The sequence below is a fragment of the Rhineura floridana genome, chromosome 19 (assembly GCF_030035675.1).
Source record: "Rhineura floridana isolate rRhiFlo1 chromosome 19, rRhiFlo1.hap2, whole genome shotgun sequence".
NCBI lineage: Eukaryota > Metazoa > Chordata > Lepidosauria > Squamata > Rhineuridae > Rhineura > Rhineura floridana.
Window position 1 is genome coordinate 3,560,274 of NC_084498.1, and position 8,961 is coordinate 3,569,234.

Sequence of the window (8,961 nt, forward strand, 5' to 3'; positions counted from 1 at the left end):
AAAGTAAAAGAAACCAGTTAATATATAGTTCCACACAATACAGACATAGCTGCTAGGACAGCCAGCTTTGAATTTAAAAAGTACACTTAGTGTTCAGATCAAACTCAGTGTAAACTTCAGATTTTTTTAGTTTAAAAAGTTCCGTTTTGAGGTGGAAAAGGGTGGCATGTAAGCTAAAGCATAACGGTAGGATTCAGCCGAAAAGTCCGTTTGAAGCCAGTTCAAGACTAGTTGGGTATTTTTAAACCTAGAGTGTAATGCAGAACTTAAAACTACAGGGTAACTTGCACTTTAACAAGCCTCAGTTCAAGCTCAGTGCAGGCCTGGTTGTCGTTGCTGTGACTAATACTAATATGCCATCCTGGGCGTGCACTGGGAGAAAGGGTGGGATATAAATCTAATTAATTAATTAAATTGTACTTATTAGTTGCTTTTTTCACAAAAAGCAACCCAAAGCAACTTACAAAATGTTAAGGTTTCTAAGAGCAGCATATAAACTAAAGTCAAACAGTAGATATCAGTCCAAGCCCAAGTTTCAGCTTTCAGTTCAGTATAAAACCAGCCGAAAGCTAGTTTCAGTTTTAAAGCAAAGCTACCACAGGGTAGTAATCCCCACCCACTATCTAATTCCCTGACACAATCCTCTTTCCCAGGGAACTAAACTGAACTAAATCAACCCCCCCTTTCAAATTCCTACTGACTGGAAATTGGGTGAGCCCATTAGCTGAGGCACATTTTTTCCATTGAAGACATTCTGATCTAATAGGCTCATCAGCCGGAGGGGGAAGGTAGCCAAAGTTATACATTTGGATCTTCCTACTGAGGGAGCCTGCTCCATGAGCAAGAGGGGAGCCCTGGCTGACACTGTTTGAGTCCCAGTGACAAAGTGTCCAGGGAACAAGTGAGTTCAGCAGCTGAGTGAGTTCAGCAGCAAACTAGTCTGCCTCTCCCGTGGGTGACCTAACAAATCCCGAGCTACCAGGTGAACTATTGCAGATTTGCAGTCAGCAACCAGCAGGGATGTGTGGGGGCTATCCAATATATTGTATGAAATGTCACATGTATACGGCTATCTGACAGCTGGACAGAAATTAAGGGGGGCTGTTCGGTACACTGAGCTCTGGCCCTCAGGGAATGAGTTTTCCCCTGAGACCAAAACAACTGGCTTGGAGAAGCAGAGAGGTTGGCTGATGACCTCAGGCACTCCTTAAGATATCCTGGACCCCAGTTGTTCAGGGCTTCGTAGATCAACACAAGAGCCTTGAATTTGGCCCAGTGGCAGATGGGCAGCAGTGCAGATGTTTCCGCAGGGGTGTTGCATGCTGTCGGCTGTTTGCCCCATCTGCAGTCTAGCCGTTGCTTTCTCCACCAGCTGGAGCTTCCGGACCAGACCCGAGGGCAATTTTATCTAGAGTACATCCAGTAATCCTAAAAGGGGCAAACTGCGCCACAGAATCCCCGTGGGGTGTGATACAGAGGGCGCCACCAAGAGCAATTAACTACTGGGATGTACAGTCATCCTCATGACCAAAATGCCTCAAAAAGGAAATGCCATAGTAGTGGCTGACCAGAGGTGTAGTTGTCCAGGGTCTCGGGGGGGTCTTAGACACCTTACTTTTCTGGGAGCATGTCCAAGCAGGATCCCTATGTCTCTAGCATCCTATGAGCCAATCAGCATGAAAGAAGAGTGTTAGCCACTGAGAAGAGTCTTCTAATGTGCTTCCTTGTCCTTTCCTGCTGATTGGAGCCAATCAGAGTGAAACGAGGTGGGTCAGCCACTGAGAAGACTCTTGTAAGCAGCCAACACTCTTCTCTGTCATGCTTTTTGGCTCCTAGGTACATCTGTTGTTGTGGGAAAAGGCATTAGCAATGCGAGGATCTCATTCTCAACCTAGCAGCAAAACAAGAGGGGGCATGGCTGTGACTATCATGAAGGGACCCTGCACTTCTGAACTGGCCACTACACGACTGTGGGTGACTTAAGTGACTGTTCTGTATTTTATTTTTATTTATTTAATTTAATTTATATACCGCCCTAAGCCCAAGGGCTCTCTGGGCGGTGTACATAAGTACATGCATGTTTCAGTAAGATTTCTAGATACCCTCAATGACTGTGTCCTAGAACAGCTGGTCATGGAATGAGCCAGTAGGGCAATGACCCCGGACAATTTTAAAGGGGGTCAGGACCTGGTGCGAGATTTAAGCATTGTTGTACTGACTGGGAAGAGGACCCATAATGCTATCAAAGTCTACAAAAGGGGAACCTTTATCAGGATCTGCCTTACAGGCCAAATTTGACAGGTAAGCCGCCCACCTGGCAATCTCACAATGCCATTATAATGTCACATGATTGGCAGGTTGGCAGGGCCTCCCATCTTTCAAAATCCCTTGTGCTTCCCTTTTAAGTCTGAGACGGAGGACACAAAGGGTGAGGGGGAGACTTGCAAAAGGCTTTAAGACAGCCACCGTGCATGGACTTGTGTTTTTTAAATTTTACATGAACAGTCTAGAGTTAGGGGTGAGGAGTGAGGTGGCCAAGTTTGCTGATGATAATAAATTGTTCAGGGCTGTTAAAACAAAAAGGGATTGTGAAGAGCTCCAAAAGGACTTCTCCAGACTCAGGAAATAGGTGGTAAAATGGCAAATGTAATTCAATGTAAACAAGTGTAAAGTGATGCACATTGTTGCAAAAAATAATAATCCTAATTTCAAACACACGTGCATGGGGTCTTTACTGGTGGCTATTGGTCAGGAATGAGTGGAGATGGGAACTCAGCGTGCGGCAGCTGTGAAAAAGGCAAATTCCACACTAGGGATCATTAGGAAAGGAATCGAAAATGAAACTGCCACTGGCATAATGCCGTTATACAAACCCATGGTGCGGCCACATTTGCAACACTGTGTACAGTTCTGGTTGCCTCACCTCCGAAAGGATATTGTAGAGTTGGAAAAGATTCAGAAAAGGATGACCCAAATGATCAAGGGGATGGAGCAACTGCTCTATGAGGAAAGGTTATACCTTGTGTTGCTTTTTCATTCAGAGAACATGAGTACTAGAGGGGACACACCAGGGGTGTATAAAATTATGCTGCACGGCACGGAGAATGTGGATACAGAAAAGTTTTTCTCCGTCTCTCACAACGTTAGAACTTGTAGACATCCGAATGAAGCTGAATGTTGGAAGATTCAGGACTGACAAAGGAAAGACTTTTTTCACACAGCTCATTATCAATTTAAGGAATTTGTTCCAGCAAGATGTAGTGATGATGGCCACCAGCTTGGGTAGTTTTAAAACAGGATGAAAGAGATGAATGGAGGATGAGGCTCTCAGTGGCTAAAAGCCGTGATACCTCCATGTTTGGAGGCAGGAGGCCTTTAAATACCAGCTGTTGGGGCTTACAAGTGTGGCGAGTGCTGTTGCACACCTCCTGTCCTGTGTGTGGGCTTCCCATAGGCATTTGGTCGGCCACTAGGAAAACCAGGATGCTGAACTAGATGGGCCTTTGGCTTGATCCAACAGGGATATTCTTATGTTCTTAATGTCTTCTTTTCTTTTTCTTTTTTAAAAGGCTGCAAGTTGTGCAGGACAGCGGCCTGATCTCCATTCTGATCTTGGTGAGGGAGCAAAGAGATATGCTTCCCCTTCCTGTATGTTGTCTTCACAGTGAGAACCCAACTCCCCTGCCCTTATAATTAGGGAAGGAAAAACAAGTGATCTAGCTGTCTGCAATTTGAGCGCATGCTGGGTTTGGCCCACAGACTCCAAGTCCCACAGTGAGCAACGCCCACTGCAGATGGTGAGTCATTGAGCGAGAGGCCAGCGGTGTTTAGATGCACGAATGACACCGAGTCTGACCTTTGTTAGGCTACAGAGATGTCTGTCTGCCTCTTACCCAGGCATCCTCCCCACCTACCCTACGCTATTTAAAAAATACACTTGCTGATCTGAGCACGTGGGCCCGGTCAGTACAGAAGAGAGTCTGCTCTCCCCATCCCAACTTCCTCCCCTTTCCTATATTTTCACTGAGGCTGGCCCTACCATGAGGCACAGTGAGGCAGTGGGCAGGCAGTGGACTCAGCTAGGTGTGCTACGCAGCCTGCTCTGTGCCTCTGCTGTTCTGCGGTGCCGTGGGGGATGCGCTCCTGTTGCCAGCCTCGCTCATGGTCAGAGATGGCGAGAACTGTTGTCCCGCAACATCTGGAGAGCCACAGGTTCGCCACTCCTAGACGATGCTCATTTATGGAAGAGGGAGGCTGTGATTCCACAGCTGTTAGCCATGAGGGGTGAATGGAACTTCCACGGGCCAGTTAATGAGGCCTCTAGCGGGTGGGTGGATGCAGAAAAGGGCAACCCAAATGATCAAGGAGCTGGAGCAAGCTTGCCTACTTTTCTGGGTCACCCACCTGTCAAAGTAACGGCTGATGGCCAGCTGATCAGCAGTTAGAGCAAGCCCCTTTGAAGTCCATTTGCAGGCGCGGTCTGAATCCAAACTGTGAGAACAGGCTGTTGGACTAGACGGACCTTTGCCTTGATCCAGCTGTAGTGCTCTTAGGTTCTCATGTGCTCAGGGGTGTAGTTGTCCAGGGTCTTGGGAGGTCTTAGACCGTTTACCTTTTGGGGAGAAGGGTTCCTATGTCTTCAGCATCCTATGAGACAGTTAGCATGAAAGGGGAGTGTGTTAGCCACTGAGAAGAGTCTTCTAACATGCTTCCTTGTCCTTTCCTGCTGATTGGAGCCAATCAGAGTGAAAGGAGGCGAGTTGGCCATTGAGAAGACTCTTCTCAGCAGCTAACACTCTTCTTTTCATGCTTATTGGCTTCTAGGGGTATCTGTTGTTGTGGGAGAAGGCATTAACAAAGATCTCATTCTCAACCCAGCAACAAAACAATGGAGGCCATGACTGTGACTAACATGAAGGGGCCCGGCACTTCTGAATTTGCCACAACACTACTGCATGTTCGTGTCATGCTTGTGAGCTTCTGCAGAAATCCAGCTGGCCACTTTGGGAGACAGGATGCTGGGCTTGACAGACGGCTGGTCTGACTCCGGGCCGCAGTTCTTGTATGGACTCAAAGGGCTGCCTCCCTCATTCCACGCTGGTCAAATGGGATGTGCTGCTCCTGGGTGGCTTGGTGCTTGCTCACATCTCCAGTTCTGGGCTTTCTGTTCTCCATTGGTGCTGAACTGGAAGGGGAACAAGGAACTCTGCAGCAAAGCAGCCCCAGCTGCAGAGACCCGGTGGCAGCAATGAAAGTGTCTCAGCTGCGTCAAACTGGGAGCAGAAGTGATGCTCACTCCATAGCAAAGGTGGCCAACTCCATCTTCCCTTCATCTTCTCTTTCCCTTTCTCCTGCCCCCTCCCAATCCTTCCCTTTCCATTCTTTTGTTCTGTAACCCGCCTTCTTCTCTTAAGAAGCTGCACCTAACTGGGCCTGTGAGCATGCTAGTTGCCTACAGCAAAGCGTTTCCATTGGCCACACCTGGAGGGGGAACAGGTTGATCTGCCAATCAGTTGCAAGATCTCTTTGAAGCTGAATTTTTAAAAAATGCACTGGAGCTGATCCCAACAGTAAAAAGAGGCAGGGTTTGACTAGTGTTGTGTGCCCCTGTTTGGACCCAACAGAACCTGGAGTGTGTCTCTACCCTGAATTAGACCAGCCCAGGAGTGTTTAAACCACAGGACTTCCCTCCATAGAATCATGGGAGCTGTCATTTGTTAAGGATGCTGGGAATTTGTGGCTCAGTGAGGGGGAAACTACAGTTCCCAGAATTCTTTGGGGGAAAGTAATGTGCTTTAAATGCATGTTGAATGTGCATTAAACGTATGGAGCAGGTCTGCTCCTTCTTTTCACAGAACAGACCGCATCAGATGTTGCTGGAGTCCAAATGCCCTCAGCCCCAGCCAGCATGCCCAATGGTCAGGGATGCCCTTGCTGGCTGGTGGGAGCTGTTGTCCAAAACATTGGTGGGGATGAGGTGGGAAAGGCTGATATTTAATCATACGTCATTATATCTAATGGCACTTTAAGCATTTTTTCCTATTTGTATATTAAAATCTTTGCCTTTTGTGTTTCTAATGGTGTACCTGGTGGATCTAAAAAAAATTAAAAAAAGAAAAAAAACCACCCTTCTGGATCCAACTGAAAGTTTGGCATCCTGCTTTCTGCAGTGGCAAGCCCCAAGCCCCTGCAAAGGCCATAAGAAGAACGTGAAGGCAACAGCCCTCCCATTGCTGCTGCTCCCCAGCAACTGGTATTCAGAGGTAGACATTCTCTGGAGCTGGAGGCTTTATTTAGCTATCATGACTAATACTGTCGATAGATTGCACCTCCTGTGTGGAAATGGAGGACAGATGTGACTGGTGTGCTTATATGCCTTTCAAAGTAGTTTTTTAGCAACGTGTTAAAAACTCTCCTTGAGAACATCCCTAAGAACAGCCCTGTTGGAGCAGGCCAGTGGCCCATCTAGTCCACATCCTGTTCTCCCCGTAGCCAACTGGATGCTCCAGTGAGATGCCCACAGGTAGGACCTGCGCGCAAGAGTACTCTCCATTCCTGTGGCTGCCAGCAACTGGTCTTCAGAAGCATCCTGCCTCTGTCGCTTCTTGGGACTGGCAGTTTTTATTTAAACATATCCTTACCCGCAGGTGTGAGTAATTTTTTTTTTTTATCATAGTTTCTTTTCTGTTTGTGACTTTGGCCACATGAGGGAGGGAAGGGTCTTTGGTCTTTTTCCTGCAGCTTGCAAGAGAAGTGAGATGAGTCACAGCCTGGGCTCTCTTTATCTGATGTGTAGCTGGAAAGGGAAATAATTTTCTCAGAATAGCACAGGAAGGTCTCTGAGGCTTGTGGTTGAGCAGCCAGGGCCCTGATTCTGCACCTACCAAAGTACCACCCCTTCAACATCAACAGCAGCAGCAGCAGTGCTTTTATTTATACTGGGCAAAAAGAACTTTGGGGGGTTTGTTCCAAAGCAGCAGCAACATCTTGCTTCCTTCGTTTCCAAAGTGCTTGGGCTTTACGTGCAAGCTACGATGATGTCAGTGCTGAAGAAATTCTGCAATCAGAATGAATCATAACACCAGTGAATTTGCAATTCTTCGCTTGTACTTCATGTTCTTAAATAGTAGAAGAATCTGAAATATGTTTTCTGGGCAGCTAGGTGAGGCAAAACATGTGAATGTTTGAAGATAATAGCTGGGTTTTAAAGAGCAGGCTCACGACTGCCTGATAGGGAGGGACCATAACTCAGGGGCCTTAAGAAGTAGCCTGTAGCTGGATAAGGCAAAGGGGCTCACCTCTTCCTCTTCTCGCAGTAGCCAGCCAGATGCCCCAACGGGAAGCAAGTTAGCAGCCATTGACAGCCTTTGCCTCCATAAATTTGTCTAACTCCCTTTTAAGCCCATCCAAGTTGGTGGCCATCTAGCGTTGCCAGGTTCATAAGAACATAAGAAGAGCCTGCTGGATCAGGCCAGTGGCCCATCTAGTCCAGCATCCTGTTCTCACAGTGGCCAAGCAGGTGCCTGGGGGAAGCCTGCAAGCAGGACCCGAGTGCAAGAACACTCTCCCCTCCTGAGGCTTCCGGCAACTGGTTTTCAGAAGCATGCTGCCTCTGACTAGGGTGGCAGAGCACAGCCATCATGGCTAGTAGCCATTGATAGCCCTGTCCTCCATGAATTTGTCTAATCTTCTTTTAAACCCTTTTTGAAGATTGGTGTTACATTTGCCACTTTCCAGTCCTCAGGCACGGAGGAGGACCTGAGGGACAAGTTACATATTTTAGTTAGCAGATCAGCAATTTCACATTTGAGTTCTTTGAGAATTCTCGGGTGGATGCCATCCAGGCCTGGTGATTTGTCAGTTTTTATATTGTCCATTAAGCCTAGAACTTCTTCTCTCGTTACCACTATTTGTCTCAGTTCCTCAGAATCCCTTTCTGCAAATGTTAGTTCAGGTTCAGGGATCTGCCCTATATCTTCCACTGTGAAGACAGATGCAAAGAATTCGTTTAGCTTCTCTGCAATCTCCTTATCGTTCTTTAGTACACCTTTGACTCCCTTCTCATTCAAGGGTCCAATCACCTTCCTAGATGGTCTCCTGCTTTGAATGTATTTATAGAATTTTTTGTTGTTGGTTTTTATGTTCTTTGCAATGTGCTCCTCAAATTCTTTTTTAGCATCCCTTATTGTCGTCTTGCATTTCTTTTGCCAGAGTTTGTGTTCTTTTTTATTTTCTTCATTCGGACAAGACTTCCATTTTCTGAAGGAAGACTTTTTGCCTCTAAGAGCTTCCTTGACTTTGCTCGTTAACCATGCTGGCATCTTCTTGGCCCTGGCGGTACCTTTTCTGATCTGCGGTATGCACTCCAGTTGAGCTTCTAATATAGTATTTTTAAACAACTTCCAAGCATTTTCGAGTGATGTGACCCTCTGGACTTTGTTTTTCAGCTTTCTTTTTACCAATTCCCTCATTTTTGTGAAGTTTCCTCTTTTGAAGTCAAATGTGACCGTGTTGGATTATTTGCCATTTACATGTATGTTTAATTTAATAGCACTATGGTCACTGCTCCCAATCGGTTCAACAACACTTACATCTCGCACCAGGTCCCGGTCCCCACTGAGGATTAAGTCCAGGGTTGCCGTCCCTCTGGTCGGTTCCATGACCAACTGGTCTAGGGAATAGTCATTTAGAATATCTAGAAACTTTGCTTCTTTGTCATGACTGGAACACATATGCAGCCAGTCTATGTCCGGGTAGTTGAAGTCACCCATTACTACCACATTTCCTAGTTTGGATGCTTCCTCAATTTCATATCTCATCTCAAGGTCTCCCTGAGCATTTTGATCAGGGGGACGATAGATCGTTCCCAGTATTAAGTCCCTCCTGGGGCATGGTATCACCACCCACAATGATTCTGTGGAGGGCCTGAGACTGATCCTGTATCTTTAGGAGAAGAGAAAG